This window comes from Tribolium castaneum, unplaced genomic scaffold (assembly GCF_031307605.1).
Source record: "Tribolium castaneum strain GA2 unplaced genomic scaffold, icTriCast1.1 ptg000093l, whole genome shotgun sequence".
Lineage (NCBI taxonomy): Eukaryota > Metazoa > Arthropoda > Insecta > Coleoptera > Tenebrionidae > Tribolium > Tribolium castaneum.
The window spans coordinates 47,501-56,826 of record NW_026986690.1 but is presented as its reverse complement, the minus strand read 5'-3'; the positions used below and the strand labels follow the sequence as shown (position 1 = coordinate 56,826).

Here is a 9,326-nt window from a genome sequence, read left to right as displayed (position 1 = left end):
CCAAGATCTGCACCGACGGCGGCTCCAGACGGCCTCACGGCCAGTCCTTCTGCGCTCACCGCCGCGACCCTCCTACTCGTCAGGGCTTCATGGCCGGTTAATTAAATAACCGACCGCACATGCCGCTGACGGCCGAGTATAAGCACGACGCTTCAGCGCCATCCATTTTCAGGGCTAGTAACTTCGGCAGGTGAGTTGTTACACACTCCTTGGCGGATTCCGACTTCCATGGCCACCGTCCTGATGTCTTAAGTTACCAACGCCTTTCATGGTATCCCATAAGCGTCGATTTAGGCGCTTTAACTCGGCGTTTGGTTCATCCCACAGCGCCAGTTCTGCTTACCAAAAATGGCCCACTTGGCACTCTGATTCGAGTCTCGCGGCTTCATATAAAGTTCGAGCAAGCCGGAGATCTCACCCATTTAAAGTTTGAGAATAGGTTGAGGCCGTTTCGACCCCAATGCCTCTAATCATTCGCTTTACCGGATGAAACTCGTAAGCGACGAGCGCCAGCTATCCTGAGGGAAACTTCGGAGGGAACCAGCTACTAGATGGTTCGATTAGTCTTTCGCCCCTATACCCAGTTCCGACGATCGATTTGCACGTCAGAATCGCTACGGACCTCCATCAGGGTTTCCCCTGACTTCGTCCTGACCAGGCATAGTTCACCATCTTTCGGGTCCCAGCGTGTACGCTCTTGGTGCGCCTCTTCTCGCAATGAGAATGAGACGCCCCGGGAGTGCGGGGCGACAGCCGTAACGGCCGCCCATCTTCCCTTAGTCCGTGCAAGACGAACTTTCACTTTCATTGCGCCTTTAGGTTTAGTCATGTCCCAATGACTCGCGCACATGCTAGACTCCTTGGTCCGTGTTTCAAGACGGGTCCTGAAAGTACCCAAAGCTATAGCGTCGCAGATCGGCGTTTCAACCGAGTCTGTCCGAGAACTCATTGGCGAACAGCCATTCGTAGACAGAACCGACACCAGGTGCGATTACCGTCATAAACGAACGCGCTTGCCAATGGTCGGACGCTAACTGTGTAGCGGCCCGGCGCCATATGCATACCTTCGAGCGAGTCGACCGGGAAACACCGCGGGTTCGTCCGAAACGGCGAACCGTTCGAACGGGCTCCACCGCGGGCCTTAGATCGACACCCAAAGGATCGCGACGTCCTACTGGGGGAGAAGTGCACGCGTTCGACTTCGGTTCGCATAAACAAAAGGCGCGAACGACGCGTACGCCGTTCGTCGCATGATCATTTAGCGCCGCTATCGAGTCACGCTGAATCTCCCCTTTCGACCTTTCGGGTTTCTCAGGTTTACCCCTGAACGGTTTCACGTACTATTGAACTCTCTCTTCAAAGTTCTTTTCAACTTTCCCTCACGGTACTTGTTCGCTATCGGTCTCGTGGTCATATTTAGCCTTAGATGGAGTTTACCACCCACTTAGGGCTGCACTCTCAAGCAACCCGACTCTGAGGAGAGATCCTCCCGTTATCGGCAACGGTCACTACGGGCCTGGCACCCTCTATGGGCTGTGGCCCCGTTCAAGATGGACTTGGACGCGTCGCACAATCTCGGGATGACGGATCCTCCCTAACACCACATTTCCCGGCGTCCGGTTTCGGCCGCGGGATTCAGTGCTGGGCTTTTTCCTGTTCGCTCGCCGCTACTAAGGAAATCCTAGTTAGTTTCTTTTCCTCCGCTTAATAATATGCTTAAATTCAGCGGGTAGTCTCACCTGCTCTGAGGTCGCAAATATAAATTTGCCTTTATTTTGTCAGACGATAATTACACGTATTCCGTTTATATGGCTGCCTCCAAACAATTTCAAACATCGATCTGACGTCGTTGCGAGAATGTTGTTGTTGTTAATTATAGTGCATAAAATATGCATATAAACAACTTTAACGTCTCGGACACGACGATCGCTTCGTTCGAAATTTAAGCGTTGTGGCTGCTTTTTAATATCGGACGTGCTACGTCTAAACCAACTTGTACCAACAAACTAATAAGAATGTCAGCCGCTATTGCGTTTTAGGATGCCGCGTTATTATTTATATTGTTTTTATTGTTGTCTACGTTGCATAATATTTTATTATGACAACCGACAATCAATTAACAATTATAGTAACGCGTCATATTTGCACCCAACACGCTCCGACGTAATTGTCTACACAACATTGTGCGCTGTGTTTAAGACAAAAACCGAGCAGTCTTTGAAATTGACACGACCCTCAGCCAGGAGTGGTCCGGGAACAGTATATCCGAGGACCGCAATGTGCGTTCGAAATGTCGATGTTCATGTGTCCTGCAGTTCACAAGTTGACGCGCAATTAGCTGCGTTCTTCATCGACCCACGAGCCAAGTGATCCACCGTTCAGGGTAATCTTTTCAAACAAATTTAAAATATTATTACATAACGCACCGTTCCACATCGAAATCGTTTCATCATCACACAACAACAAAAATAACTACTTAAGGTTATTACAATTGTGATGTATATGTGAGAAACGGACCAATCGAAAGAAACGTTCGGCGTTATATTTTATAATATTTTATTTAATTAAAGTGGCATTTGTTTCTACTTATCGAAAAGAGTATGCAGTTATAGTTTAAGTTTACATAAAGAATAACCCGATGATATTAACGTTTTATAAATACGTATATATATCTATTAGGTTTTTTTTCTCTATCAACTTTGTCTATAAAACTCTGCTCCTTTTGCGATAAGCATTATGTATATTTATTAAATAGAAAATATGTCGAAAAACCAGACGTTTTCTTCAAACAAACGCCACAGCTACAAACTTAATCACAACAATATTTACCAAACAATACAATTGTAGGGTGTTTTGTGTGATACGTCGTTTGGTGGGCATTCTAAGAACGTCCGTCGACATAAAAACGAATCAAAAGAAAAGCACAGGCAGTGCAAAACGTTCCTTCGTCAGTCGGGCGTATATCATTTAAAACCCACAGAATCTAAAAAAGTTAATAAACTTTTTTATTTAGATTCCTACGGTTCGTCGCGTCGTTAAAGTAAATTATTACTTCGACGCATGCGGAACCCAGGTACCCGAAAACCGTAAGCCTAAGCGTTTTTTTCCAAACATCACTCACTATCGATAAAGTAAATTGATTTTATGTATTTATAAATGTGCGTTTGTATGTATAGTAGTATAGTAGTAGTATATTTTGTTATTGGTTGTTTCGAGCTTTTTATTGTTATAAAACGTTTTTGTAGTCTTGTACATAAAGTACAGACGAATAGACAGCCCCTTTTATTTATTAATAAACTCCAACCATTTACAAATTAAATTACAACTACAACATCTCTTTTACACATTAATTATACACCATCTTTATTTTCTTTTTTCCGAAGCGAATACGATGAAGAAAATACGCAAAGACTGGCTTACAAAACCGTAAGCCTAAGCGTTTATTTTTCAAACATCACTCACCATCGGTTAAGTAAAATGATGGTATGTATAAATGTGTATTTGTATGTACAGTAGCGTATTAATTTTGTTGTTGGTTGTTTCGAGTTTATTTATTATTATGGTTTGTATGTATAAAGTTTTAGTCTTGTACATAAAGTACAGACGAATAGACAGCCCCTTTTATTTATTAATAAACTCCAACCATTTACAAATTAAATTACAACTACAACATCTCTTTTACACATTAATTATACACCATCTTTATTTTCTTTTTTCCGAAGCGAATACGATGAAGAAAATACGCAAAGACTGGCTTACAAAACCGTAAGCCTAAGCGTTTATTTTTCAAACATCACTCACCATCGGTTAAGTAAAATGATGGTATGTATAAATGTGTATTTGTATGTACAGTAGCGTATTAATTTTGTTGTTGGTTGTTTCGAGTTTATTTATTATTATGGTTTGTATGTATAAAGTTTTAGTCGTGTACATAAAGTACGATCGTATTGGCAGACACCATTATTATTCATTCATTCATTCTTGTTTGTTATTATAAATAACTCCAACCATATACAAATACTACAACAACAACAACAACATCTCTTGCACATTAATTATACACCACCACTGTGTATTAGTACTTTTTTTCGAAGCGAATACGATGATGGAAATACGCTAAGACCGGCACTGCGAAAGCAATAATAAAACGTTAGCACATAACCATCTTTCGACAATATTGATTCGTGTTAATGTTCGAAAAAATTCTTTGAAAACGTCGTTTACGGCACGTTTACAATCGATTTATAAAATAAATCGAAAAACGTAACAACAGATCCGCTTAATGCAAGACGACCCGTTGTTGCTTTTCCGTTCGACGCATAATAAAGAATTTTGTATGAGAATTGATCATCATACGAATAGTGTATGTATGTGTGTTTTTTGTTGATCAGCACAGACAAAATGTGTGTGTATGTGTGACAACTAAACAACAACATTTACACGTTAATGATCCTTCCGCAGGTTCACCTACGGAAACCTTGTTACGACTTTTACTTCCTCTAAATGATCAAGTTTGGTCATCTTCCCAGCAACATCGGCAACGTCGAAACGCCACCGCGCACCGGTCCGAAGACCTCACTAAATCATTCAATCGGTAGTAGCGACGGGCGGTGTGTACAAAGGGCAGGGACGTAATCAACGCGAGCTTATGACTCGCGCTTACTGGGAATTCCTCGTTCATGGGGAACAATTGCAAGCCCCAATCCCTAGCACGAAGGAGGTTCAGCGGGTTACCCGGACCGCTCGGTCAGGGAGGACACGCTGATTCCTTCAGTGTAGCGCGCGTGCGGCCCAGAACATCTAAGGGCATCACAGACCTGTTATTGCTCAATCTCGTGCGGCTAGAAGCCGCCTGTCCCTCTAAGAAGAATTGTTTGTACGCCGACAGTAAAAACCGCACATAGAGACCGGGCGAACCCGGCTCCAGCCGGCATTTGGGATGTCGAAATACGCCTATTTAGCAGGCTAGAGTCTCGTTCGTTATCGGAATTAACCAGACAAATCGCTCCACCAACTAAGAACGGCCATGCACCACCACCCACCGAATCAAGAAAGAGCTCTCAATCTGTCAATCCTTCCGGTGTCCGGGCCTGGTGAGGTTTCCCGTGTTGAGTCAAATTAAGCCGCAGGCTCCACTCCTGGTGGTGCCCTTCCGTCAATTCCTTTAAGTTTCAGCTTTGCAACCATACTTCCCCCGGAACCCAAAAGCTTTGGTTTCCCGGAAGCTGCCCGCCGAGTCATCGGAGGAACGTCGGCGGATCGCTAGCTGGCATCGTTTATGGTTAGAACTAGGGCGGTATCTGATCGCCTTCGAACCTCTAACTTTCGTTCTTGATCAATGAAAGCGTTTTTGGCAAATGCTTTCGCTTCTGTCCGTCTTGCGACGATCCAAGAATTTCACCTCTAACGTCGCAATACGAATGCCCCCATCCGTTCCTATTAATCATTACCTCGGGGTTCCGAAAACCAACAAAATAGAACCGAGGTCCTATTCCATTATTCCATGCACACAGTATTCAGGCGAAGTTTTAGCCTGCTTTAAGCACTCTAATTTGTTCAAAGTAAACGTGCCGGCCCACCTCGACACTCAATGAAGAGCACCGCGGCGGGATTGAGTTGGGCCGCCCTCTCGAGCTAAGCCCACCGGCAGGACGTCCCGCGAAACGCCAGTTAACACCGCGAACGATGAACCGGCGGCGCGGGACACAAATTCGACTACGAGCTTTTTAACCGCAACAACTTTAATATACGCTATTGGAGCTGGAATTACCGCGGCTGCTGGCACCAGACTTGCCCTCCAATTGATCCTCGTTAAAGGGTTTAGAGTGTACTCATTCCGATTACGGGGCCTCGGATGAGTCCCGTATCGTTATTTTTCGTCACTACCTCCCCGTGCCGGGAGTGGGTAATTTGCGCGCCTGCTGCCTTCCTTGGATGTGGTAGCCGTTTCTCAGGCTCCCTCTCCGGAATCGAACCCTGATTCCCCGTTACCCGTTACAACCATGGTAGGCGCAGAACCTACCATCGACAGTTGATAAGGCAGACATTTGAAAGATGCGTCGCCGGTGCGAGACCGTGCGATCAGCGTAAAGTTATTCAGATTCACCAAGTTGTACGATGACGGCGAAACCGCCACCGATTGGTTTTGATCTAATAAAAGCGCTCCTTCCGTCTCCGGTCGGAGCTCTGTTTGCATGTATTAGCTCTAGAATTACCACAGTTATCCAAGTAAATGTGGGTACGATCTAAGGAACCATAACTGATTTAATGAGCCTTTCGCGGTTTCACCTTAATTTGGCTTGTACTGAGACATGCATGGCTTAATCTTTGAGACAAGCATATGACTACTGGCAGGATCAACCAGGGAACTGTGTTTTTGTGTTTTTTGAGACAGACGAGAGAATAAAATACTCATCATCATCGTTTATAAAGATGAAGAATATGCGCGTTTGTGCGAAACAATCTAACATATAAGAAAGTAACGCCACGCTGTTTCTTCTTTTCTTCGTACGATATAGAGATAAATGTATCGTCATCATCGTCGTCGTAGTCGTTAAACACCACAACACATATATCGGTCAATAAAGGCATAATAATAATATTTATAATATTATTTTTTACCTTTGCCGATTTAAAAGTTCAAACATTCTCTTCACTCTTCGCAAGATTGAATGCGACGTGAATTTATGAAATTCTTTCGAATCCATAAACGTTACGAATATTATATAAATATTCTCGCTCGGATATTAGAGAGTTGACGCATTTATTATTTTTGTTTGTTTAAATCACAAACATTTGTTAGTTCAACAAAGTTTGATTGCATAAGGACCGCCAACGTAAGAGAATACGTTTTGCCGCATCCGCAATCTCGCTGTGGGGAACTGGGCGAGCCACAAAATCACAAAATAAAGCAATCTCGCAAGCAAAGCCCTATTCGAATTCGATAGCGGAAATGTGCAATAAACGTCGATAAATTGGAAGCAAATGCAGAACGTATACATAATCGGTCGTTTTGTCGTCGTCATTTATGATAAACTTCGACTAAACCGTTACACCGTTCATATCGCCTCACTCAACGCATCGACACACACCACTACCATATGTATACCAGCGCGACACCGATCGAGGCAGCCGCTCGGTATTGGATGTGCGCACCGCTCCACTGACATAGCTCCACAGGCGACGTCTACCGAAGCGCACAGCTCTATAACTATAAGGCATACACACAAAAGGGAGAAAATATTTTAAATATTGATAATATTAAAAAGTCATATTTTATATTTAAACCATTATAAAATTTAATTATAAAAACGTTTGTTTTAAAAAAAATAATTAATTAATAAAAACAAAATTATTTTAAGCGCCGTACTTCGTAAACGTCGTACTTCGTTCGTCGTATGTGCAAAGTCAAATGAATGCTGTAGTTAGTCGCAGTTGGAACGTCTGAATGTCGTACAACGTAACAATAATTTTGAGTGCCCTAATGTGTAGACGTCGTACTTCGCGAACGTCGCACTTCGTAAACGACGTACTTCGTGAACGTCGCACTTCGTAAACGACGTACCTCGTGAACGTCGCACTTCGTAAACGACGTACTTCGTAAACGTCGCACTTCGTAAACGACGTACTTCGTGAACGTCGTACTTCGTAAAGGTTATGCAATATTAATACACATTTGGTGTATTGCAAGTTGCATTTTAATAAATATTATGCATTTTTATGTTTTAATTTAATATCTAGGCCAAAATACTATGTTTATTTAATTGTTAAATGTGTACGTTTATTTATAGATACGTAATTTACATCAAAATTTGTTTTTTTTTTATTATATGCAAACTACAAATAAAACATTTAATATTTTTAAACGTCGTACTTCGTGTAAGTTATGCAATATTGATACAAATTTAGTGTATTGCGGGTCGCAATAATATTAATTTATATTTGAACGTAGTACTTCGTGAAGGTTATGCAACATCAGTACACATTAAGTGTATTGCAGGTTGCATTATTATTAATTTATGTTTTCTCACTTTTTACCTTCATATAAAAAAAAATTTAATATTTTTGGACGTCGTACTTCGTAACAGTTATGCAATATTGATGCACATCTGTTGTGCTGCGGGTTGCATTTTATAAATTTAATGTATTCTTATGATTTACTTTAATGTCTAGGCAAAAAAACATTTTTGATTAGTTGCTGAATGTTTACATTTATTTACAGATACGTAACTTGCAAAAAAATTTGCTGTTTTTTTATTATATACAACACAAATAAAATTCTTTAATATTCTTGAACGTCGTACTTCGTGTAGGTTATGCAATATTGATACAAATTTAGTGTATTGCGAGTCACAATAATATTAATTTATACTTGAACGTAGTACTTCGTAAAGGTTATGCAAGATCAGTACATATTAAGTGTATTGCAGGTTGCATTATTATTAATTTATGTTTTCTCACTTTTAACCTCAATATAAAAAAAAATTAATATTTTTGGACGTCGTACTTCGTGAAGGTTATGCAATATTAATGCACATCTAGTGTGCTGCGGGTTGCATTTTATAAATTTAATGTATTTTTATGTTTTACTTTAATATCTAGGCAAAAAAAACAATTTTGATTAGTTGCTAAATGTTTACATTTATTTACAGATACGTAATTTGCAAAAAAATTTGCTGTTTTTTCATTATATACAACACAAATAAAATTCTTTAGTATTCTTGAACGTCGTACTTCGTGTAGGTTATGCAATTTTAATACACAATTAGTGTATTGTGGGTTGCATTATTATTATTTATTGTTTACGTTTTACTTCATCACTTTGTGAACGTCGTACTTCGTTTGTACTATGAACGCTGCATTTCGTCGCAGTCGGCAGCACGTGCGAATAAACGTCGTACAAGAAAATCACGATTTTGAGTGCCGTACTTCGCAAACGTCGTACTTCGTCTATACTATGTACAAAGTCAAGTGAACGCTAAACCTCGTCGCAGTCGACAGCGCGTGCAAATAAACGTCGTACAAGAAAATCACGATTTTGAGTGCCGTACTTCGCTAACGTCGTACTTCGTCTGTACTATGTACAAAGTCAAATGAACGCTAAACTTCGTCGCAGTCGACAGCAAGTGCAAATAAACGTCGTACAAGAAAATCATGATTTTGAGTGTCGTACTTCGCAAACGTCGTACTTCGTTTGTACTATGTACAAAGTCAAATGAACGCTAAACTTCGTCGCAGTCGACAGCAAGTGCAAATAAACGTCGTACAAGAAAATCATGATTTTGAGTGCCGTACTTCGCAAACGTCGTACTTCGTCTGTACTATGT

General features: G+C 41.3%; 2 non-coding genes across 2 annotated transcripts; both read right to left on the bottom strand.

The window, feature by feature from the left end:
- Window positions 1–2,229: 2,229 nt before the first annotated feature.
- On the bottom strand, window positions 2,230–2,386 carry LOC135267786 (5.8S ribosomal RNA). The gene has a single exon (XR_010336159.1). It is a non-coding gene; the product is annotated as a 5.8S ribosomal RNA (ribosomal RNA).
- Window positions 2,387–4,444: 2,058 nt separating this feature from the next.
- LOC135267780 (small subunit ribosomal RNA) lies at window positions 4,445–6,367 on the bottom strand. Its single transcript, XR_010336153.1, has one exon. It is a non-coding gene; the product is annotated as a small subunit ribosomal RNA (ribosomal RNA).
- Between the last annotated feature and the right edge of the window lie 2,959 nt (window positions 6,368–9,326).